This window comes from Taudactylus pleione, unplaced genomic scaffold (genome assembly GCF_031769625.1).
Source record: "Taudactylus pleione unplaced genomic scaffold, aTauple2 ptg000296l, whole genome shotgun sequence".
Taxonomy (NCBI): Eukaryota; Metazoa; Chordata; class Amphibia; order Anura; family Myobatrachidae; genus Taudactylus; species Taudactylus pleione.
Genome location: NW_028284698.1, coordinates 16,370,147 through 16,396,183, shown reverse-complemented (window position 1 = coordinate 16,396,183; position 26,037 = coordinate 16,370,147). Strand labels below are relative to the sequence as shown.

The 26,037-nt window shown below is 42.4% G+C and overlaps 1 protein-coding gene across 1 annotated transcript in view; it reads left to right on the top strand.

The window, feature by feature from the left end:
* Positions 1-26,037, top strand: part of GAB3 (GRB2 associated binding protein 3) — a 137,597-nt gene that overhangs the window by 77,650 nt on the left and 33,910 nt on the right. The window lies entirely within an intron of this gene.

The following is a 26,037-nucleotide window of genomic DNA, read 5'->3' as shown; positions in this document are numbered from 1 at the left end:
GAAGGACTTACCTTCGCTCGTCGCGTCTGGCGCATGCGCACGACGGAGCTCCCTCCGTCGTGCGCATGCTCAGTGCATAACATCGACCCACTTGCGAGCGGACAGCCGCTCGCGAGTGGGTCTGAATCAGGCCCAATTTCTCTTATTAGTGCTGGGGTTATTTTCATGGTAAAATAAAAACACATTGGAGAAAAATTGGAATTACCATTACAAGAAAGCTTCACAGTCCAGAGTACCAGGGATTGTCTTCTTGTGAAAGCCAGCTGCTATTCTATTTTCTATACTATATAATACTCTCAATACTCTGGTATCATAAGCATACCACTCCAACTGATGTTCTGTTCCAATTGTACTTCTTTTGCTTACACTTCTATTACAGTGACCTCTTTGGAATGCTGTTAAGTAATCCACTTTTAAGGAAAGATCAGTTTGACCATGAATATTAGCAAAAGTAAATCAGTTATTTGAGTGCTTTAGTTGCTTAGTGATAGAATATGTCCTAATACTGGCGCTCTGGAGTAAAGGTAAAAGCCCAGATTTCCTCATTCTTGTCAGCACCAAAATAAGCAGGACCACTACCCAAAGCAGGACCACTACCCAAATGTTTAGATAATATAAAAAGAGTTAAATTATTAGTTAAACAAAATAGTTAATTACCACTTTTCACATTTGGCCCTGTCATTGTTTGTAGTTCTGTAAATTAGCATCACTGGCAGAATCCAGTGGCGGATTAACAGTGCAGATGTGGCAGTAGCCTAGTGATGCCCACACATGGCTACATCAGCAGCATTGGGGGAACAGTGGCATAATGTGAACTAGGGGTTCTGTGTGGCATAATATGTACTGGGGGCATTGCAGTGTGTTCAGCACATTTGTGGTGCTGCGAGTAATTACACATTTTACTTTTAAAGTAATATTGGCAGTATATAATTTTGACAATTTTATTGGTATTGGCCCCTTATGTTAGTTACCCTGGGTCCCTCACAAATCTTTCAGGATCACACTGAAATGGCCCCATCTACAGTTAATGGCATTAGGGTATGGAGCTGTGACTAAGAGCCATTGTGCCATTGAGGGGTAAATGCATGAATGAGGCTATGCCAGGTCCGTCTGACATAATGTGATGAAACTGTTGCAAATGAGTGAGATGACAACCTCGCTATTAAATGCTTGTGACCTAAAGCTGAGTGCTAAACAACAGGCATGTGCCCAATTTTCCACACACAGGGGTGACCAACTTGGATACAAAATTGAATCATTGAGACATAGGAATATGGGACCATACACAGACAAGCTACTAATATCAGGCTGTGATGATCCTTTACTACTCACTGGACTGTATGGGATTTATTCAGTTATCTACAGTAAAAAATAATGTTTGGATAGAATGAACTTGCCTATCGCATGGTAATTCCGATTACCATGTCTATGTGCGCTCCCGATTCTCCACCAATTCAATTGGGAAAGCACTTGTGCATTCATGTTAATAGCCAAGTTAAGTGTGGGGAAAAATGGGGAAATCACCCTGTACCCTAAAAGAGTGAAAACAAGAATGGAAATAGCATAGATGTCTATCAGTGGGCAAAAGAAAAATATTTGAGGCTCTTAAAATGTTTCAAATGGCTCATTTTTGCAATTTTTTATAAAAGTGAAATAATTATAGAAAACAAGATTTTCCAAGCAAGTTATACTGCTTTTATACCAAAGTTTCGGGTCTGACCCAGAGGTTGGAACAGGGTTCCAATGCGCATCAGACCCGGAACTTCCCCGGCGCCGACTCAGAATATTCCCGAGTAGCTGCCGTTCACAAGACTCTTCCGGCGTTGAAGTGGACACTTGGAGATGACGTCATCTCCAAGCGCCACTGAAGCCAGCCAATCGGCCAACATGCGGCGCGATCCGGGTCATCATGACCCGGATAGCGCAGTTTACACTACAGGATGGCACAGGAACGACCCATGGCCAACCCTGCAAAATACTCGAGTTGGATCCCCGGTCCCTGTACCCGGGTGGATCCATTTACACTATCAAAAATCCCGGGTTGATACACATCAACCCGGGATATTTAGTTTGGTGTAAAAGGGGTATAAATGATCTAGTTTTATTTCGGGTGCATAGAAATACATGTAGATTGATTTTTGTGCCATTTAAAGCCATTTGTCAAAAACCACCTGTAACTCCCACCTGCAAGATTTAAACCACCCGTCCCATCTATACAACACACTTGTATATATGTCACACATATTTTAACCCATTATTCTACACTTTGAAGAATCTCACCTCAAAAATGACATGTAATTATTGTACAAATTGAGCTAAATGAAAGCTAATAAGTGCTTAATTGTCCCAGCAATTCTGAAACAAGCCCAACATTTTTACCTTAAATTAGGGATTTTCAGACACCTTTCACCTGTTCAGGGGCTGTGAGGGAAAAAAGCTGCGTTAAAACTTATTGAAAATGATTGAGGCTAAATTTGCGCTGCTAATCATATAGGAAAAACTCGTGACCGGCTGCGTTAAGTTGAATTGCTTGTTAACGCGGCTAATTGAGTATGCCCCTATATGTATAGAGTTTACTATCTGTGATTATTATAATTAGGTGCAGTAGAAAGTGCCCCCTCACATAACAAACATTGGACTAACAGTTTATTAGGTATAGGCTCCAGTCTATGTAAAACTAAGAATGTACTGACACAGCTCACATAGGATTAAAAATGAACTTTAACAAGTATATTTTCATTCCTTTCACCAAATCTGCCGAGATAGTTGTCCCCTTACTTGTTTCAATGACTTAAAAGCCCACTGAATCTGCCTCTGCCTTGTCCTTTGCATCAAATGTCTCTAGGATTAAGGAAGGACAAGGACAATCTAGGACAAGGATATGGCAGTAAAAAAACATACATAACTAATAAACAGTACATGTCTGGAACATATGGCTGACATCGCATATAAGTACTAGTACTTGACGTGCCATTGCTTGCTGGTGCCATGACTACATTCAGATCACTAAAGCATAGCACTCAAACATTTCTGATCTGCTTTAACCATAAAACACGGACACGCGTTTTCCTGCCGTTTCTATCCCTGCCGGATTAGGTCATGCTACAGAAAAAGAAAACCTTTTCTTTTCATTCTCTGGTTAGACAATACTTATACATAATTTATTCACCCAGCTGCAGCAATATAACATTAATGCACTCCGATACTATTACCAGACTCAAAGAAGAGTGTGGCGAGGCTTTTCTGCACCCAGGGGAGAGTCCTGCACAAATGATGAGACTGAAGGTTAGGTAAAGGGTAGCGATCAGTAGCCATGCCTGGTGGGTAACAAGACTGTAAATAATACAAGGAGTTGCAGTCTGGAAATTTTGTGCTAAAAGAAAAATATTTTCTACATGTTGCTGTGAGTGAAATGTGTGAAATGGTAAAACTACTGTTGGTTTGAATGTCCTCATAACATTCCTGCTGCTCTTTTATTATTGATGAATAAGTAACATAACAAGCTCTTATTACTGTAACTTTGCTTTTGTAATGGAACATATGTGTATTATAGGTCAATTGTTGTCTTTTCTATGGCAGTCCTACAGCAGAGCGTTCTAAACTATACCAGGTTATCCATGCTTGAGTCCAGATGGTTGAATCAAATTGACTGAGGTCCTAATTAAGTCACCTGTGCTCAAGCATGAATATCCTTAAAACCTGGACTGCAATGGCGGAGTTTGGGAACCTATGCCTATACGGTATATTCACTTGTGTCATGGCTGTTATTATAGGCTGTCTCGGGACAAGGTTGACACACCCTGATTTTTGGATCATTAATATAGATGCAGACATGTTTTTTGGGGAGTTCCAACAATGCTTTTTGTTTAAACCAAAGCCGCAGTGCGACCAAAGTTCCCTCTGTGAAGCGTGGATACATTTCCATACTCCATATGTGTAGAATGAAGAACAGAATCAGAACAGTGCTGGAACATACATGGTTACAGCACCTCCATGTATAGGCTTCCATGACACTGTGTTCCAGACTATGAATGCTCACAGCCTGAATGACCCTGACTGTTGCACTTTCTTCTTACACTTGCACGTCACTGTGCTTCATGTCACTCAGTCTCAATGAGCACTTCTCATAGCCCTGAATTACTCCAGCATATCTAGAGAACAAGTAGAAGCACTGCAACAAACTGATGGGGACTCTTCTAAGTTACAGTATAAATTCCCGGTGAAGAGGGTTAGAATGATCTGGGCACAATATGTATGCTAGTTGTTGGACAGTATTTTTCCAGTATATGACTGACAGATCAGAGGTATTTCTGCAACAAGTAATTGGCAGTGCTGGTATTTTTATGGAAATAAGCCTGATAATTGGTAGGCATGTATTTAAAGGTGGAAACAGAAGACCAGCGCTCAATAATATGTGAAAAAAGGAGATGGGAAATGGTGACGATATTAAAAATATATACACAATATAAAGGGGCCTATCCATTAGCAGATAAATTTGAACGATGAACGATATTTCGTTCAGTCATTCAACTTATCTGTCATGGATAGGCCCCGAACGATGACAGATGCGCACTCCCGCGGCTGACAAATTGTGTCTTTCCTCTCTCCAACATGTTGGTCAATTATCGCTTATCGCTGACAGATATTAGAAATATCTGTCAGTTTATAAGCGGTGAACGACGAACAATATTTTTTATGAAAATTAGTAGAAACATTAAAAAAATCCACTCCCTGAATGATGTCATGCAATATCGTTCGTTGGTCATAGTTTGCAAAAATCTGTCATGTACATGACAGATATCTGTCACCGCAGCCCCAGAACTTTCAAGACATACATTTTTTGTCTTTCATCGTAGAAAAAGATCTGCTAATGGATAGGACCCTTAAGAATGATAAATATAAAGAATGTATTAAATTATATGTAAAATGGCAAGAAATATCAAATATATCACCTAGGATAATATTGGTATTTGTTTATGAGAGTTGTAAATAAGTGACTCTCCTGTATGTTGAACAAAACAAATACCGGTATCCAACATGAGACAAGATAAAACATATAAACATATATGGGGGTAGATATATACCATTATGGGAAACGTTCTACACACGCTTTCTACATACAGCGTGTAAAGGTTTGCCGGTGGACGCCCGTGATTTACTGCACCTTGCTGCGCCTCACTTGGACACCACAGCCACGACGATCGGAGGTTTGAATGGACTGCTCCGTATTGGAGCCGGTGAAAGGAAGGGTCCTCTCTATTACTGCTCACCTCTTGAAATATACACTGCTCATCACTGCCAGCCGTGCCGGGTGAGTAACGCCGATCAGGCAAATCCTTATACTATCAAGATCAACTATCGACATTGCCTGTATATTAAAGTGTACTACGTAGACATTGAATATCAGCGCTATTTAGCGCCTATGGAGAGTGCTCAGCACAGGACTTTGATATATATCTACCCCCATATATGTTTATATGTTTTGCCTTGTCTCATGTTGTATACCAGTATTAGTTTTTTCAACATACAGGAGAGCTTCTTATATTACAACCCTCATAAACAAATACCAATATTATCCTAGGTGATATATTTGATATTTATTGCCATTTTAAATGTATTTTAATAGATTCTTTATGTGTATCATTCTTATATTGTGTATATGTTTTTAATATCGTCACCATTTCCTATCTCTTTTTTTCACATTGGTGAGCGCTGGTCTTCTGTTTCCATTTCCATTTTGTATGTATGTGGGGTATCCTACCTAGTTCCAGCAGCCCCATGTGCGAAGTGACAGTAGCAGAGCGCTTTTCTTTCTTTCTTTTTTCATGTAACTAAAGGTGCCCATCCACTAGAAAATTAAGTTGAACGATAATGATATCATTCAATCGTTCATAAATCGTTTGCAAAAATGTCTAAAACGACCAGAGATGCACGGTCCCGCTGGTCGTTTAGACATCTATCATCGGCCAAACATGCTGGACAACCTGGCGATAACGTCAGGTTCAGCATGTTTGCAGATGATTGATTATGCCTACACTGAACTACTGCTCGTTCAGTGCAGGCTCATCACAGACTGACAAACGACTGCACAATTACAATGTCGTAATCGTACAGTCGTTTTGAGGTCTGTTAGTGGATGGGCAGCTTAAGTTATAGCTAGCGAAGAAGATAATTATCTGCATTATATTGCTGGCATTGATTGTCTTTGTGCAATATGCCCTCACATTCCTAGACTAGGAAAGTAATTATCTTCTGATTTGGGCAGAGGGACTTGCTGGGTATAATGATGGTGTCCATTTGTTGGATTAATGATGGCAGTGCATAAGATTGGTTATTTTTTATTTAGAAGAATGGCAGCCATTTGCTGTGGTGGTTGATGTGGCAATTGGTAAGTATGGGGTGTTATGTGTTACTCTGCTCTGTACACGTTTGTAGTGAAGGTACATTTTAAAAAAACATATGCACAAAACCTTGCACAATGTGTTATTGCATAAACTTGGCCCATGATTAATTGCTGCTGAAATGTTGCAACACCAGAACCCTAACTAAGGTCACATAAAATAACTACTAGTGCTCGTACACCAAGCCCCCTCTGCAATCCCGCATGCATACCTTCAGGGATCACAGTGTGATTGACAGGAAGGCACCTTTTGGGGGAAGAAATGGTGAAATGGTTGGCAAAACGCAGGCGGGTCAGTGCTGTTTTGGGGGCAGGTCGCAGCAGGCATCTGCGAACCCCTACGCACATAAGATGGCCCCAGCGTCTCAGTATTGGCGCCCATTCTGCGTGACCATAGGGTTACTCAGATGGGCGATAATTGGAGAACCTGTGTATGGGCTGTGAATGTGTACACAATTGTGGTGCTGTTTGCAATGGTTTTGGTTGGCGCCTCTGTACTGTTAGGGGAGGGTGCTATGTTACAAACAATCGCACCTCAGTAGCTTACTAAATCACAGCTGAGATTGCAACACTGTACATCTCTGAATCAGGCCCAAAGACAGCAGCAACGTTCTTTTACTATCATGAGTAACACAGTACATAAGCAGCTCAAAATCAGTAGTTACTCGGAAAAAAGTTTAAAGTAGTATTCCTTATTAATATATGCTCAGTGATACATGCATTCCACGCTCAGTGATACAGGCATTCCACGCTCAGTGATACAGGCATTCCACGCTCAGTGATCCATGCATTCCACGCTCAGTGATACATGCATTCCACGCTCAGTGATACAGGCATTCCACGCTCAGTGATACAGGCATTCCACGCTCAGTGATCCAGGCATTCCACGCTCAGTGATCCATGCATTCCACGCTCAGTGATCCATGCATTCCACGCTCAGTGATACAGGCATTCCACGCTCAGTGATACAGGCATTCCACGCTCAGTGATACAGGCATTCCACGCTCAGTGATACAGGCATTCCACGCTCAGTGATACATGCATTCCACGCTCAGTGATACAGGCATTCCACGCTCAGTGATCCATGCATTCCACGCTCAGTGATACAGGCGTTCCACGCTCAGTGATACAGGCATTCCACGCTCAGTGATACATGAATTCCACGCTCAGTGATACATGAATTCCACGCTCAGTGATACATGCATTCCATGCTCAGTGATACATGCATTCCACGCTCAGTGATATAGGCATTCCACGCTCAGTGATCCAGGTATTCCACGCTCAGTGATACATGAATTCCACGCTCAGTGATACATGAATTCCACGCTCAGTGATACATGCATTCCACGCTCAGTGATACATGCATTCCACGCTCAGTGATACATGCATTCCACGCTCAGTGATACAGGCGTTCCACGCTCAGTGATACAGGCGTTCCACGCTCAGTGATACATGAATTCCACGCTCAGTGATACATGAATTCCACGCTCAGTGATACATGCATTCCATGCTCAGTGATACATGCATTCCGCGCTCAGTGATCCAGGTATTCCACGCTCAGTGATACATGAATTCCACGCTCAGTGATCCAGGCATTCCACGCTCAGTGATACAGGCGTTCCACGCTCAGTGATACAGGCGTTCCACGCTCAGTGATACATGAATTCCACGCTCAGTGATACATGAATTCCACGCACAGTGATACATGCATTCCACGCTCAGTGATACATGCATTCCACGCTCAGTGATACATGCATTCCACGCCCCGTGATACATGCATTCCACGCTCAGTGATACATGCATTCCACGCTCAGTGATACAGGCATTCCACGCTCAGTGATACAGGCATTCCACGCTCAGTGATCCATGCATTCCACGCTCAGTGATACAGGCGTTCCACGCTCAGTGATACAGGCATTCCACGCTCAGTGATACATGAATTCCACGCCCAGTGATACATGAATTCCACGCTCAGTGATACATGCATTCCATGCTCAGTGATACATGCATTCCATGCTCAGTGATACATGCATTCCGCGTTCAGTGATACAGGCATTCCACGCTCAGTGATACATGAATTCCACGCTCAGTGATACATGAATTCCACGCTCAGTGATACATGAATTCCACGCTCAGTGATACATGCATTCCATGCTCAGTGATACATGCATTCCACGCTCAGTGATACATGCATTCCACGCTCAGTGATCCAGGCATTCCACGCTCAGTGATCCAGGCATTCCGCGCTCAGTGATCCAGGCATTCCACGCTCAGTGATACATGCATTCCACGCTCAGTGATACATGCATTCCACGCTCAGTGATACATGCATTCCATGCCCAGTGATACATGCATTCCACGCTCAGTGATACATGCATTCCACGCTCAGTGATACAGGCATTCCACGCTCAGTGATACATGCATTCCACGCTCAGTGATACATTTTCACTTATGCGTTGCTTCTAGTGAAGGCTCAGGTACTGCACAGTGAAATTATTGTTTGTGGGTCTCAAGAAGACCACCTAAAATATGGAATAATGATAAATAGTTATGTAATAATGAAAACATCTTTGTTGCAGGAATTAAACTGTTGCAATTGCACCTGTACTTTTTGCAATTTGTAAATGATACATCCCCACTTTCCTCCTCAGCACTTAAGTAGCAGCTGTCCCTAATTTCATGTTAGACACATTTCTTGCCATCTATCCTATTCTCTAGACTTTATAAATTAATATATTGAAAAAGAATATGTAAAATGCGAAAGAGTCCATTATTATCACATCTCGTAAACATGTCACTGCAGTGATTTTAGTTCTCCAAAGTCTGCAAAGTATCCCACGTTACCTGTGTGCTCAGCAGAAAAGTGACCCTGGAAAATATTTTACATTTTATTTTATCATATTTATTTTAATTTTCTTTCCACAGCTAATGTTTAAAATGAATTCCCTTAGCTGATTTTCTCTACAAAAGAATCACATTCAATAAGTGCAGGAATGACACACATTTGGTAACAATAACAGTGTTTATCAGCCAGTCTGCAGGGAGTGTATAAAGGCTGCTCTCGGTTATTAATGTATAGTAACTGCTGGGAGAATATTGTGAGGACATCTGCACCTAGACACTTCCTGACAGGACACAACTGTTCCCGCCATGTGCTCCATCTGCTGTAAGAAACACAGCGAGAAACGGATTGTTGTGCTCACATTGTGCCATCATTTACACCCTACTAATAGTGTTCATGGAACTGTACATATTGTCTCATACAAGATAAATACATATGAATAAAGAATCAACAGTTTAGTTCTTGTTAAAAATGACCATGCAGACAGCTTGAGCTTGAATGCTTATGTAACGTAAAAGTGACAGATAAATTAAAAAGCTTACAGAGGAGAATACATATGACAATATATCAGTTGATGAACTACAACTCCCATGATGCCTGAATTATTATTTTTTTTGGTATGGAGAGATAGATTTAATGTACTTAGGGGCATATGTATCAAAGATTGATGTGAGATATATATCACCAACCAATCAGCTTCTAACTTACATTTTGCAGGCTGTGTTTAAGAAATTATAGTTTGGAGCTGATTGATTGGTGATATATATATCTCAATTTTATCTCATATCAAGCTTTGATAGATATGCCCCTTAGTGTAAAAAGATTATTCTACAGCGCTCCGTGCATGGAACTGCTAGTAATATGGGAAAAATATACATATCGTGTGCACCATATAAAGAATTACACGACATGAACACTGTGCTCTATCATTGTGAATAACAGAGAAAACTGCTGAACATACTAATATTCTAAAATATCTACTTCAGGCGTCTTCAACTTTGGCCGTCCAGCTGCTGTGGAACTACACATACCAGCATGCACTGCCATAGTTTTGGCATGCTGTTATATCAAAAAGGTGGCAGTGCATGCTGGGATGTGTAGTTCCACAGCAGCTGGACGGCCATGATAGAAGACCCCTGATCTACTTAGTATCAATTGTAGTGTACTAAACTTTCAGCATTTTTTACTGTTTCGCATTATTGTGACCGCCATATTTATATAGACATGCCTGCTGGGAGAGACCATGCAAAAATTACCTGTCCCGCTGAAGAGAAAATGTACATACTGGGGTCTATTCATGCATGAAGCATGGCTTTTAACTGCTTCCTCGTATTGTAGAAGAGGTTCCCGAGAAATGCCCCAGATTAGTGTTAGAATCACTTCCCCCTACTCTAGTACGGGAAGAGCGATTCAAAGAAGAACGGAAACGTCATATTCCCATTTCATTTCTCCATTTCATTTCGCTATCTCGTATCTTGCTAGTGGGAAAGGAGCAGTAAAGTACACTGCTCCTGCTCCTCTTCCTTAGCTCCACCCCTTTGTATCCAGCATCATCAGTGTGAAATGGGCGGACGCGCAAGCGCAAGGCACTGCCAGTGCATACGCAGTGGTGAAGAAGACTTATCGGACTCCCAATATGTCAGTCTTCGCACTGCTTATCGGGATCGCAGAAGAGGTCGTCGGACAGGTAAGTATTACTGAATGGTTACAAAATGTTACTATATATTTCATTGATATGATGCGATATATAGTAATATTATCCGCTAGCCATTTCACTATGTACATGAATTGAGCCCACTGTGTGTTCTTGTGGCATTTGCGAAAGATTGCAATATACGTTTGTCTCCCAGTGTGCATACACCGAACAGGTTCCGAGGGAGAAAGCAGGACATTTACTGTCTCTTTAATTCTTTTCTCCATTGCAGGAGGCAAGTAATAGAAATTCAGAGTTGGCGCTATGCTTTATATAAAAGGTGACAGAAGTGAAGCTTCTTTCATAACTACAAACTGTGATCCTCCACAGCCCCTATTGTGACGTATGAAGGCTGCAAAAACATGAAAATCGCAATGAAAAAGGGGAGAAACATCTTTGCACTTTACTAATTAGTATATATGGAATGACACACGTGTATGCTATCTCCAGCTAAACAGCTAGAGAAAAGCAATTAGGGGTCTATTCAGCATCAGTGTCGATATTGGCCTGATATATTTTCAGTCAACATCAACACAATGTTTTTCTTTTCTCAATCCTTATCCTTGCTATTTAGCAACAATCTCCTCACGCTGTTCCTGCAAAGTCCCCAAAGGCGTTTTTACGGTTATCCAAAAAGACTTCTCTGCGCATGCCCCATCTCTGCACAGCATACAGTATGAATATATATATATAGTGCGTGTATATATGTACATATATATGTGTATACCATACATATGTACACTATATAGCCTTCCCGGCACTTGTCTACCTTAAATTCATACTTCTCCCTCCCCCAAACGCTCCCCTGCCTCCCAGGTGAAGCTTCTACTGAGGACCATGTAGGGGAGGTAGCAGTATGAATTTAAGGTAAACAAGTGTTGGGAAGAGCTATATATAATTAGTGTGTGTGTATATATATATATATATATATATATATGTGTGTGCATTTTTGCAACGCTGTGTAATTACACTGATGGGCACACTGGCAGTGTAATTATGGAGTGAGGGGCAGAGAGTGGGTGGAGTTCCAGCTGGCTGCAGGGACTGATTGGATGAGAGCCATCTCTCCCTGCAGTTTTTGGCAGTTGGTGTTATATAAGGTAGACCTTTGAGGAATTTTTTACCGTTCTCCTGCTACTCGAATTGTAGAAAATGTTTATCGCTATAGAGATCAAAGACTTCCTCTCTACAGTGCGATGTTGTAGGAGTCGTTTACGGAGAATGTAATTGCATTCTTCTCCGTTAACACTTTCCTGCATAGCTGGGACACTTAAATTATGCAGAAACGTACGTTTCCACCTGATTTCAGTAAAATTTTGCTTGCTGAATAGACCCCTTCCAAGTCATGGATGCTTGCTTCGTCTCCGATGTCACATGATGCACCCACATTTCACCCCCTGTAACAATACGCTGCAGGAACTGCACTCCCTTCTCATGGTACCATGTTAAGTGCACAAGAGACAATCCCATCCTATTGGTTTTGTGAACTGCTGTGAGTTGCTTCGGTATCCAGTGTGAACACTTTTTTTCCTGTACGCCAGTTGCTCATAAACGATGTTGTGCACAGTGTCCACTGAGATGTTCAGTTCGTCAGCAATATCACTAACTCAAATGTGTCTGTCCTCCTGAATCAGATCTTCACTGCGGCACAAATTGTCATCTGTGGTGGACGTCTTTGACCTGCAGGATCGCTGCCCATATTCAACATCTGTCTTGCCGTTATCAAAGGCAGTGCACCAAACCCAAACCTGTTTCCGTGACATGACGTTATCACCGTACACCTCAACAAGTTGGCAATTAATTTTAGCTGCTGATGTGCCCCTTAGACGCAGAAATCTGATCACACTATGCACCTCAATGTTTGACCATGTTCCGCCAGCCCCGCCATCTTACAATTCATGTTGAGACAGTATGACTGACATGAGCCTCAGTGTAATGGCCATGAGGGGAAGCAGGCTCTGGCACTAGAAACCAGTGAAAGCAGACGTTGTTCAGTATTAAGATGGTTGAACATGGGGAATAAGCTTTTGATTCTGAAAGATGAAGCACAATGTGTAATAAACCCTGCTCATGTGATGTCCGTGTAATGCATCATAATTAACGATACTGAATTAGAACCTCTATACACTCCTTCCTATACCTTCTAATATCCTGCCTATACCTTCTAAGGATGACGCTAATTTTGTGTACGCAGTCATACATTAAATAAAGACTTCAGACCTAGAATCTGTGGTTCCAAAGCACATAGTATTATTCAAGTAAAAGTACAGTCAGTTACACGCTATTGATCCAGACACAATTCGGCGCAAAGGAATTATACAGACCCAAGTACAGTATACATACGCAGCGCTTCCGGACCAGATGTTAGGCATCAGCAATAAACCCCTCGTCAATCAGCATTCAGCACGGAGACTAAGACCCAGTGTTGGAGCACACATATTTATATCCCCCAGGAATAGACAACACAATAGAGAAGTTTGTTGCTGATGCCATTGGTTCCCAGGGGGGATGCATCTGTTACAGAGCGTTTAACAGGCTGATTCAAATAGACACAACCCAGCCTCCAACAACTGGGGGTCTCTGGTTTCCCGCCTCATGCAACATCCTAACAGTTGTTCATATAATATACATTTTGTTGCTTGAAGTCTCTGCGGTCCATAAGTTGAGAATACATGATGCGATCTCCACACCGATAATACTGGAATTCTGTTGAAAGAGTACGCATCAGTACAATACCAAACACGGCTTACTTATCATGTATAAAACCTTAATTACCAAATAATCTTTATTTCACAGCATTTATACTAAATGAACAAACTTAAATCTTATACCTTAAAGCTTATGGAACCTTGTATGGGAATATGTAATGTGTGAGTATGCGGGGTTTGATATAAGGACGCTAGTTAACTTGGGACATATGCGTGCGCATTTAGCTAACAAACAGCGTTTTCATTCAGGGTCTTATGCATTCGCTAATATGCGACTAGTTAACAGCGCAATTGTGCTAGTAATATCGCCATATGTACTTAATTGTGAGTTTATCTAAAATGGCGCTTGGGCGGCCATTTGCAAAATGGCGTCTTGCGATCTCATTTCCAAGATGGCGTCTTGCGGCCAGTCACAAGATGGCGTCGCTGAGATTCAATTTTAAACTGATCTTGTCTCAGCCAATAATCCAGCTTCGACAGTCCACCCTTTGATAGCGAACAACATGCTATCACAATCTGATTTTAAAATATAATTTAGGCTTACATTTATATACTATTTAGTGTTATTATGGGATGGCACAAGGTGGTTCTTAATCCATCAATAATGTGTCTCTGGGTGGGGACATAAAACTACTATTATACGCACACCGCGGATCTTGGAAGATCATGTGAAAGGTGTGGGGATGCACCAGTCTTATAAAGGCAGTCTTGAAGGGGAATTGAGACTTTACATTATCTGAGGTGTTTTAAAAATAACATTTCAATAATACATTCTATGCACGCCTAAATATAATACATTAAATGATGGTATTTCCTAGTTCAGGGTTGTAATGCAGTTCTATATTTACCTTGGTATTCATATTGTCATTACTGACCACCATCATAGTTTTGTTCTTGCATTTTACTCTATTTTTACATTTTCCACACTTCAACACAATAGGAACACACCGGACACATATGCCAATTATTATGATAACAATCAGTATAAGGATCAAGAATTTGCCTATGCTGGCGATCACTTCCTGAACCCATTCCCCTAGACCTGAGAACCATTTCACTGGGTTCAGCCATGAAACCCATCCTTCTATCTTCTCCCTTACTTCAGCCACTGAAGCATTATGGTTCTTACGAAACTCCCATTTTAGCTGCAGAATTTCATCCATCTTTCGGTCTATCACCTCCTTGGGGTCGCTGGTATCATTGGTGACATAGGTGCAACATTTTACTCCAAATTGGGTGGCTAACATTACGCAATACCCTCCAGTAACAGCAGTTAAATAATTCAACACTAGCCTGTGTTGCACCAGTTCTTTCTTGTGTGCTTGCAATTCTCTCCCTGTATACCTGAATGTGTCATCGTACATCTCGGTGATATTATCTATCAATTTAGCAAGTTCCTGAATATACCTAAAATTTAATGTACCCCGAGCAATCCTGGTGGAATCCAGTGCGACTAAAACTTGAAAGCCAGTTGTCTCACTAATTAACTGAGTGGCTTTATGCACGTCACCAGGTATCATATTTCTTTTGCCTCTGTGTTCATATTGTGTGTGAAGATATGGTGACGGTGTGTTTTTATGTATACCAAGCATTTCAACATGTTTGAGGGTCATAACTTCTGGAAGTATTCTTCCCAAATAACATAACAATTACAATACTAAGATTGGTCAGACACTCCCCTGATTTGGTATAGCACTCCTCCTCCTGACTCCACTCCATCAGCACTGCCATCAGCTCACATTTCCTTTATCGGTCCCCCATCACAGAAACTGGGTATCCCCAAACAGATCATCACGACAGAAACTCTGGAAGAAAGAACTAGGATGACCACAGCAGACCACTCCATTGCTGGAAGCACTGATCTACACATTTCTTTAGCTCAAGTATCTCACCGTCACCTTTTTAATGCTCTCGGCACAAGTTCGTTATCGGCCTTGTCTCTGCCTTGTATCTCCACCGGTTGGTCAACCTCCCTATAGTGGGTGGAATGGACCCACGTATCTTCCCCGGCCACCCTTTGAGGATGTGGTATCGTCAGATACGGACCTTTCCACCGATCAGTCAAACAACCTGAGCTAAAAAAAATTTGGATCACAACAAATTCTCCAGGTTTGACATCATGACAGTTTGCATTAGACATGTTAGTTAATAATACTTTCAATTTCTGTAATTCTCATTCATCTTCGTGAGACCCTGCACAGTAACCTCATTATCATATTTTCACATGAGGCTGCCTGTTTGAACAGTATCTCAAAGGGGGACAAATAAAGGAAAAGACAGTCTGGGATAATCTTAGTGTTATTACCCATCACCTTAGACATATTCTTGGAAACGTCACCTGTAAAATAAGTCCCCCTATAATTTTTTTTAATAATTCTTGGGATATAGTATCTGCATACAGGTTCCTGCACTTAAATCTTGTTATTAGTAGCTACTGCTCTAAATAATGCCTGAGCCATTGGGTTGGATAGTATTCCGAGTAGTCGACCTTAGCCTGGCATGGCTGCCGTTTATCCTTAGCAACCTTGTGTCCTGTGAGTGAGAGATAAAGCACAACAGTTTAATATCATTTAAACATGACCTAAATACAACAATAAATCGTCCACATTTTACATTAGAACAGATCCATTGGCAGGTTGAAAAGATTGTAAACAGTCATATAAGGCCTGGGAGAAGATACTGGGGTTGCCTATGAACCCATGGGAAACTCGTGTTCATGTGTGGTGTTCTTCACTTTGCAGTTCTTACTTATGTGTCCCACTTGGTGACAGTTAAAACATCTTTTTGAATGGGGTGGATGAAAGGATTGTTGTGGGAGTTGAGCAAGAGGAAAAGATGGTGGGTATGGGTAAGGATATGAAGGATAAGGGTATTGTGGAAGGTATGAAGTTTGTGGGTAGTATGAGGCCTGTGGTTGTGTATGATATGTGGGGTAAGGATGTGTTTGCTGTGGTGTGGGATTGGTGAGGACGTGTAACTGTTCAGGTGCAGGTGTGTGTGTGGGTGCAGGTGTGTCGGTTGGCTGTGATGTTATTGTCATTCCTTCCAGAGCTTGGATACTGACAGCCATTAGTTTTTCGCTCTGGGTCTCTCTCTTCTTTGTGATATTTTTATCATGTTCTATGGCATATTCTATGAGTGTATCTATTGTGACTCCCCTCCAGCCAGGTTGTGAGGTCTGAACCCGAGTCTTTAAGTCATCTTTCAGACCGTCCATGAGTACCGTGACTATCATTCCCCTGTATTGAGTGCTATCTTTAATATCTTATAACCCAGTGTACTGGTTGATAGCCTGCAGAGCCCGGTCACAATAATCTTCTGCATATTCACTCTCCTTTTGCTTAATGGTGAAAATTTTGTTCCAGTTAACTACTACTGGAAAATATATACCCAATTGAGTTACAATGCGGGAAATGTTACCTTGGTTTACTTGGTCTGTTAAGGGAACGTCACCATCCAACACACAATCTGTGATAAATTTTGTCACGTCGGTATTACGTGGTAGACAGGCCCTTAACACCACACACCAATCTTTATTAGTTGGCTCATGTGAACTACCCAAATTTCTCAAAAGTCTTTGACATTTGGCTAGTTCCTTTTTGGGATCGGGGAAATCATTTATGATGGAATTTAGTTCTGCTCTTGTCCAAGGGCAATGCATTACTACTTCCCTCGTGGGCACTACACCGTTTGCATCTGCATTTCCATTCAGAACAGTTATCGTCCGAATGGGATGCAGACCGGTAGCGCTGCTACCTCTGACCTGGTTACCTGGCTGGGGGTTTAATCTGTTGCTGCTACGTATGGTATTAATAACTTCCTCTACGGGTGCAGAGTGTGTTAGCACTTCCCTTGCTGTTACCGATGAAGATGGCGGCACCACTCGTGATTGTGGTGATGCAGCATCTATCATTTGCACAGCATGGGAAATCGCAGACATTACAATAGGCTCATCATCCACATCATAAACATTTTCCTTATGGTTGCTTAAGAGAGGGTACAAATTGCTTGTTACATTTTTATGGGTATTTTTGGTAACTGAACTTGCACCTCCATCCACATAAGTGGGGGAGGTGAGCGTGAACTGCTGGCAATGCTCTCCACAATGCTACATTGCTGCACGTGCGTGCCATTTTGCAGCCTGCCCGCATTGCAATTTAGCGTCGCGGATGTATTCTCTGGCAATGCGCTCGCAACGCTAGTTTGCGTTGCTTGCGCATTTTTAAGCCACGCATCCCCTTCATGCTGCCACAACTTTAAACATTCAGAATATTTGACATTTTTCTCTCGGCAGCGCATCAGACTGATGTGATCCCGGACATTATCTAGTACATTTTTATCAAAACTACCGATTCTGGGAAACGATCTAACACTCTTCATCGTCATTTTAAACCATACATCACAATACCTTATCGCATAAGTACCGTACTTAGTATGCATAATACGACGGGCCGATCCAAATCGACGCTTCCATTAGCAGCACATCATTGTCTAACATCTCTACTGTTTGCGCGGCTCCCATTCTGAGACAAATCCTACGCTTTTCAGTAAAGATTTAAACCGGTGAAAGACAATCAAGATACTTTCACTTACCTATGGACGATTTAAACGGCAGCGCCCACACACCTGGATAAGATTTGAAAAGGGCAACTTCCACACCCGGATAAGATTTAGTAAGGCAACTTCCACACCTATGGAAGTTTAAGTAGGCTACTTCCACGCACCTCTCTACAACAAAGACAACATGTACACCTGCTACTGTGTATAGAACGGTAAGCTACTTACCGAGCGACTAGACTAACCCTTGCACCTAGCCCTTAAGGATCATACGATACCCTTAACCTTGTCCAACAAATACTCACTGTTACATACTTTTTCCTGCGCAGAAAAATACACGTTAACCCAGATATTGATAACAATTGAAAAATGTAAACCTCAACGGCTTTATTTAAACACGTGGCAGCACAACCGGAAGTAAGTATACGCTATTGTGCGACCAGTCGCATACACAATAATGCGACTACCACACAACCTATTGACAATTTTTTAGTGCGTCTTTGCTGTGCACAAAACTGCAACTCAGCCGTGTACTCAATACTGCGGCACCCCTTTAAACGTTAGGTTCTATCAACAAAGGAAAACAATCTTTCCTCTCTTGTCCCTGGATTCTAGTCAGCTTCCTTGGCTCACACGGAAACGGATAGCGATCTTTCAGCACAAAGCGGTTGCAGGTAAACCCTGCATGTGGCCACTCCACCCTTTGCTGAAATATCGATAGCTGTATGTACCGTGTGAGCAGGTAAGTGACTTCGATACGAGCCCCCAACTAACGATACTGAATTAGAACCTCTATACACTCCTTCCTATACCTTCTAATATTCTGCCTATACCTTCTAATATCCTGCCTATGCCTTCTAAGGATGACGCTAATTTTGCGTACGCAGTCATACATTAAATAAAGACTTCAGACCTAGAATCTGTGGTTCCAAAGCACAAAGTATTATTCAAGTAAAAGTACAGTTAGTTACACGCTATTGATCCAGACGCAATTCGGCGCAAAGGAATTATACAGGCCCAAGTACAGTATATATACGCAGCGCTTCCGGGCCAGATGTTAGGCATCAGCAAGAAACCCCTCGTCAATCAGCATTCAGCACGAAGACTAAGACCCAGTGTTGGAGCACACATATTTATACCCCCCAGGAATAGACAACACAGTAGAGAAGTTTGTTGCTGATGCCATTGGTTCCCAAGGGGGATGCATCTGTTACAGCGTTTAACATGCTGATTCAAATAGACACAACCCAGCCTCCAACAACTGGGGGTCTCTGGTTTCCCGCCTCATGCAACATCCTAACAGTTGTTCATATAATGTACATTTTGTTGCTTGAAGTCTCTGCGGTCCATAAGTTGAGAATGCACGATGCGATCTCCACACCGATAATACCGGAATTCTGTTGAAAGAGTACGCATCAGTACAATACCAAACACGGCTTACTTATCACCTTAATTACCAAATAATCTTTATTTCACAGCATTTATACTAAGTGAACAAAATTAAATCTTATACCTTAAAGCTTATGGAACCTTGTATGTGAATATGTAATGTGTGAGTATGCGGGGTTTGATATAAGGACGCTAGTTAACTTGGGACATATGCGTGCGCATTTAGCTAACAAACAGCGTTTTCATTCAGGGTCTTATGCATTCGCTAATATGCGACTAGTTAACAGCGCAATTGTGCGTATTAATGTGTATATGAGAAATGGTGAAAGATGCAATCGCATGGTGCTAATAGTAATATTGCCATATGTACTTAATTGTGAGTTTATCTAAAATGGCGCTTGGGCGGCCATTCGCAAAATGGCGTCTTGCAATCTCATTTCCAAGACGGCGTCTTGCGGCCAGTCGCAAGATGGCGTCGCTGGGATTCAATTTTAAGCTGATCTTGTCTCAGCCAATAATCCAGCTTCAACATAAGGTATGGCATAGTGAATTCACAGGTATTTAAATATTAAGGGCCAAATGCAATTAAGGATTAGCCGCAATGCATTGCCCGGGCTATTAAATTACAGCCCACGTTAAACCTGCAGACTGCCCTTAATGCGGATTTCTGTTAACTTCTTCCTGAGACCGGAATCTATGGGTTAACGCGCATTAGCCACAGATTTACGGCGCAAGGAAACAAACTTCTAATTGAAAAGCTCCTGCTGTTAAAGGTCGAGGCTACGTGCAGTCTTTTTCCTTACGTGGTAACATATCGAGGATAATTGAATTTGGACCTAAGTGTATCTAACTTTTGCTTTATTATATGGGAGACAAGAAACTAGAGATTGGAAGTTGACTTAAAAACTTGTGCTGTCTAAAATGAGGCACTGTAATCTGAAAGTGACATACTGTATGTTCCATAAACACATTTACACATATTGTATATAATTTGTTGAGGTCCAACAAAGCTTGCAACGTATGCTGTCTAGTATAATAGGCACACTTCAATGCGGATTTATCATCATTATTATTATCATTTATATAGCGTCACTAATTACGCATTGCTGTACAGAGAATAATTGTCATTCATACCAGTCTCTGCCCTATTGGAGCTATAAATACCCTAACACACACATTACAATACATTTATTTAATTTAGTCAGCAGCCAGTACACCTACCAGAAATTCTAACAAAATAGGCAGCCCCCCCCCGGGTATAGGGCAAAGTTGGGCAGAGCTGTGGATAATGTGGGTGGAGCTATATCACGGGTGTTGCCTCAATTGGTGCGTAAACGAGGGATGGCTAGGCATGGTGGGCGAGTGGGACAGGGCAGGAAAGACTGGACAAAGGAGGCACTGGGGTGGGAAGGGTGGACTGGGGTGGCAAAGGGCAGGGACGGCTGGTTGGACTACGGGCAAAGGGCAGTAGGGGTAGGGGAAGAAAAGATAGGTAGGCTCGCTGAACATGGGGGGGCGCAGGGAAGGTTGGCTGGACTGGGGCAGGGAAGACAGGCTGGCTGGCTGGACTAGGAGGGGGGCGCAGGGAAGACTGGCTGGACTGGGGGAGGGGGGAGGCAGGCTGGCAGGGGGGGGCATAGGGAAGGCTGGCTGGACAGGGGGAGGGGCAGGGAAGGCCGACTGACTGGACTGGGGGAGGGGCAGGGCAGGCTGGCTGGCTGAACTGGGGGGGCGCAAGAAAGGCTGGGGGGGAACAGTGCAGGGAAGGCTGGCTGGACAAGAGAGGGGGGGGCACAGGGCAGGGTCAGCATACCTGCTTTCTTCATTGTTCTCCTGTCCTGAGAGAGAGGGCTGGCTGCGTCGAGGAATGCACTGGGCTGCAGGCAGGGAAAAAGAGAGAGCATCAGCACTGTGTCATTCAACTATGGACTGGAGCCGGCCGTGAGCATCAGCGGCGCTGCAGGATTTGAACTATGGAGCCGTCCGCAAACCAATCACAGCTCGCGGAACGGCAGCCAATCAGGAGCGGACGCTCCTGATTGGCTGATCATGAGATGCTGCTCCTGATTGGCTGCCATTCCGCGAGCTGTGATTGGCTTGCGGGACGGCAGCCAATCAGGATCGACCGCTCCCGATTGACTGATCAGGAGCTGCTGCTACTGACTGGCTGTCGTTCCGCGAGCTAATCACAGCTCGCGGCCGCCTCCATTCCATAGTTGAAATGCCACAGCGGCGCTGATGCCCTTTCTCCCTGCCTGCCGCCTGGTGCTGTCAGCCGGGCCCCCTCTCTCTCCGGGCCCGGTACTGCAGTCCCGGCAGTCCCCCCCTGATGGCAGCCCTGCCTACCAGTATGTTTGAGATGTTTGGGGAGAAACCTTAAGCCGCATACACACTAGACAATTTTTTTGAACGATATGGACGATAACGATATCGTTCAGTGTGTATGCAGTGAATGACCAACAGTGCGCGCTCCCGGGGGCCGTTAACGATGTTTGCTGTTGTGTAAACATACAGTCCAATCTCACGATAAAATGCCTGTTCAGAGATGTGGCAGGATGATGTCACTGAACAATATCGTTAACTATATAGTTCAGTGTGTACCAATATCTTTCAGCACATCGTCTAGTGTGTATGTCCCTTTAGCACCAGGAGGAAACCCGGGAAAACACAGGGAGAACATACAAACTACACACAGATAGAGCCATGGTTAGCCACAAATGAAGTCATGCCACCGTGCTGCAATACTAACCAATGTGCCACCTGTTGACATACTTTTAATGTTAAGTAATGGAATAGTATCCATTATGTGTTTTTCTATGTTTTGTAATTTGTAATGCAGACTTTTGTCAAGTACATTGTGGTTATTCTATGTAACTGGAACTACAACTATTTTCTGGAGTTTAGTGCTCCTTCTTACAGTATCTTCAAATGAGCCACACCGTATTTTATTTTTCTTAATGTTAAAAATTCTGTTCTCCATAGGCAGCCAATATTGGTGCGAGTGTGCCTTGTAGTCTAAATAAAGAAAAAAATGTGAGCACTGATTTATTACGGTGTAAAGCCATAGGAATCTTGGGTTTAATATTTGCCAAGATCTCTACATGCGCTTCCTTACTTGTAAACATTGTTTCTTTGTGAACCATGTAGTTCAAAAGAATATGATGGTTTACAAAACACTACAACTCAGGATGAGAGCGAGAGACAAAGATTCAGGCTGTGGAGGTAGTATAATAAAATACATAAAAAGGCAGCGTAAAACATGTCTGTGTCAAATAAAAATATCTTAAAAAAAAAAAAAAGATAAACCATTGGTCGTGTATACATAAGACTCACTGTTACAGGGGCCTGGTGATGCACTGCAGAACTCCTTTTGTAAGAAAGTGCTAATATTCTGCTCTACAGAGCACAGTACCAGATGTACAGTCTTAACTAATAAGTGTGCAAGCAGAATTCATGCGCTGTTACCCATAGCAAGGATATGGCCAAAACAGGAGAACTGACAAAAAGATGTTCCAACATATTAGATTGTAATTGCCATTTTTTGCCATATATTTTAGAAAATGTATAATAAATATTTATTTCCGATGGGTCATGGAACCCATTCATCAGAAATCAATTAGGGTAATACCCCATTTTGCAGATGATTGCATAAAAATATCTGCAATGTATGAGGTCACTGAAGTGATTGGAATCAGTAAATCAGATTGTCCAACACGTTGGATTTCACGGACCAGTCCAGGCTGTAGATTGATAGTGTATGGTAATGATCAGCCTATTTGCCTACCGATACTATTAAAATGATGAGACGATTGGCATATCTGCTGAAAATGATCTGCAAATCACTGAAAACTATCTAATATACTGTATGAGTACATATTGGTAGACTGGAGAATCGGGAAATCGGGAAAAAAATAGCAGAATTGTTGAATCTGTTTTTTCAGATTGCTAATGTATGGGTCCCATTACAGCAAGATATGCTTAAAATTTTTTCTAAAGTTGTTCTCGATCGAGTTGCAAAAATTTGTGGCAAATTCACGAACTGTAGTTTAGCCTGAAAAATCAAGTAAAATGTGAACATTGTACATTTGCAATGGTTTTGTAATGTAATGGCTTTTCATACATACTTGTTGTTAAGAACCGCATACACATACTTCCAACACATGAACTCCGGTTCACGAACTCAAGTACCAAGATTGCCGATTGACTACAGGGAGGCCGCAGCAGTCAAACCCTACATTAGACTCTCATTGTTTCCCATTCGAGAACAAGGTCTTCAAAACTGCCATGTTCAATCAAATTTCAATCCAGTGCAAATTATTTTAGCATCTGTATTTACATCTTCTTTTTAATCTACTGTATGTACTTTTCATTGACACCGTATTGTCTAAAAATATTAAAAACAAAATTCCAATCTCTTCTACAATATGACTCTAGCAGATATGAGATAGTTATGTGTTACATGTGAGTGTTAATACTATAGCAACATAGGTCCGAATTCAGGGCCTGAATCAGGGCGGGCGCTTGTTTTTTAGTTGCGGCTTCTTGGCCACTCGCATAGCTGTGGGTTACCACCCACAGCTTATGCGAGCAGCCAGGTGATGGTCGCGATGGTCAAGACCATCGCAACCATCGGGCTTGCGACGAGACCCTTGCGGTAGGGTCTCGTTACCGCAAGCCCCAGTGGACTTCCTGCTCTAATAGAGCAGGAAGTCCACCTACTGACATCACTCAGTGCGATGATAAATAGCCGCAGGAGGAAGCTCCCGCAGCTATTCAATACACCGCGCTGTTTGAGCAGCTAAAGGATTTCTTCTAGCACCCCCCTGGGGATGCGAGGAGAAATCTTACAAAAGTTCCTGGCGCGCACTTTAGTCAGAGAATGACGGTTGCCGAGAACCGGCTTTCTCTGACTTAACCAAATTCCCATCAAGGCAAACAGTGTGGTGTATTCAATCTTCGCACTGAATTGAATTAAAAATGAATGAACATTTAATAATAAAACTATAAAAATAAAAAAAAAACATCAATTATTAGGATTGTCCAAATGGATGTCTATTTTACAGACTGTAGTTTGCTAGTTGTAGTTTATTAGATCATAGGTTCTCAAACTCAGTCCTCAGGACCCCTAACAGTGCATGTTTTCCAGGTCTCCTCACAGAATCACAAGTGAAATAATTAGCTCCAGCTGTGGATATTTTAAAATGTGTCAGTGAGTAATGACTACACCTGTGCACCTGCTGGGTGACCTGGAAAACGTGAGCTGTGTGGGATCCTCAAGACCGAGTTTAAGACCACTGTATTAGATCAGTGTGGGAAAGGATCGAAATTGTGTTGGATAAAAGACATCTTTGTCCAAGGCCTCAATGGTTAGAAAATATTGGAATGTTCTTATTTGTTTTGGGCAGTATGTGTGAGTGATATCACTAGCAGTGGCGGATTACCCACTAGGCAAATGAGGCACACGCCTAGTGGCACCACATGCTGGGGGAGGTACAGCAGGCTCCAATCCTCCTCTTTCCCCCTGCATAAGGGCAGTTGCTGATACCTGTACTTTTTTTTATATAATGTAGCAGTATCAGCGGTAGATGGCAGGGGGGGGGAGGTCGCAGGCGGCAGTTTGCGTGTGCGGAAAGGTTGGGGCTACCTGCTGGGTCGCGGAGGCTTCAGCTTTGGGACCAACTGGCCCCGGCCATCATGAAGGGGGCAGAGCTAGAGCCGGCTGTGTTTGTGCAGAGCCGCCCACTGATGGGACAGGTGGCTCTGGGTAAACACAGCCGGCTCTGGCTCCATCCCCATCATGATGGCTGACGCCTCCTGGGGAAGGGGGTGAAGCTTTCTGTTGCCAGAGGCATGGCATGTCTCCTCATGGGTGAAGATCCAGAGAGCAGCCTGGAGAATGTGACATTGGGGTGCTGCATCTCAGGAACACATAGATATATGCCACAGTTGCTGCTCATTTAGGGAAAATCAACACATTTCTGTGTGAAAGATTATTGTTAAAAGTTTCTGTGCACCCCAGGAAATGTCAGATAGACCACACTTACTGCACAAGCAAAGTTGTAAATAATCTTTTTTTTTTTGCAGTATATCTTATGACCGTGTAGTTTTCATTTTATTGTCTTATATGATTATTAGTATATAAGTTAGGGCTGGTGTAGATATTGGTTACATTATTCTAACAGTCATGACAGCATAATGTTCACTTTGCAATGTCAGCATTTAATTTGTTGAGCTAAACTATGACTTATGACCATATATTACAGGCATTTTACAGAGCATGATGGGATCAAAAACCTGCAGAGCTGCAGGTTTTATATGTCTTGTGTTAGATGATGCAGATGAATGAAAAGTCTGTCTCTTTTATAATGCTTATCCGCACAATATATGGATTACACGTTCTCTTAGTGCGTTAGCTCTTGCTACAGTAGCTTCACAATTCCCCTCCTTC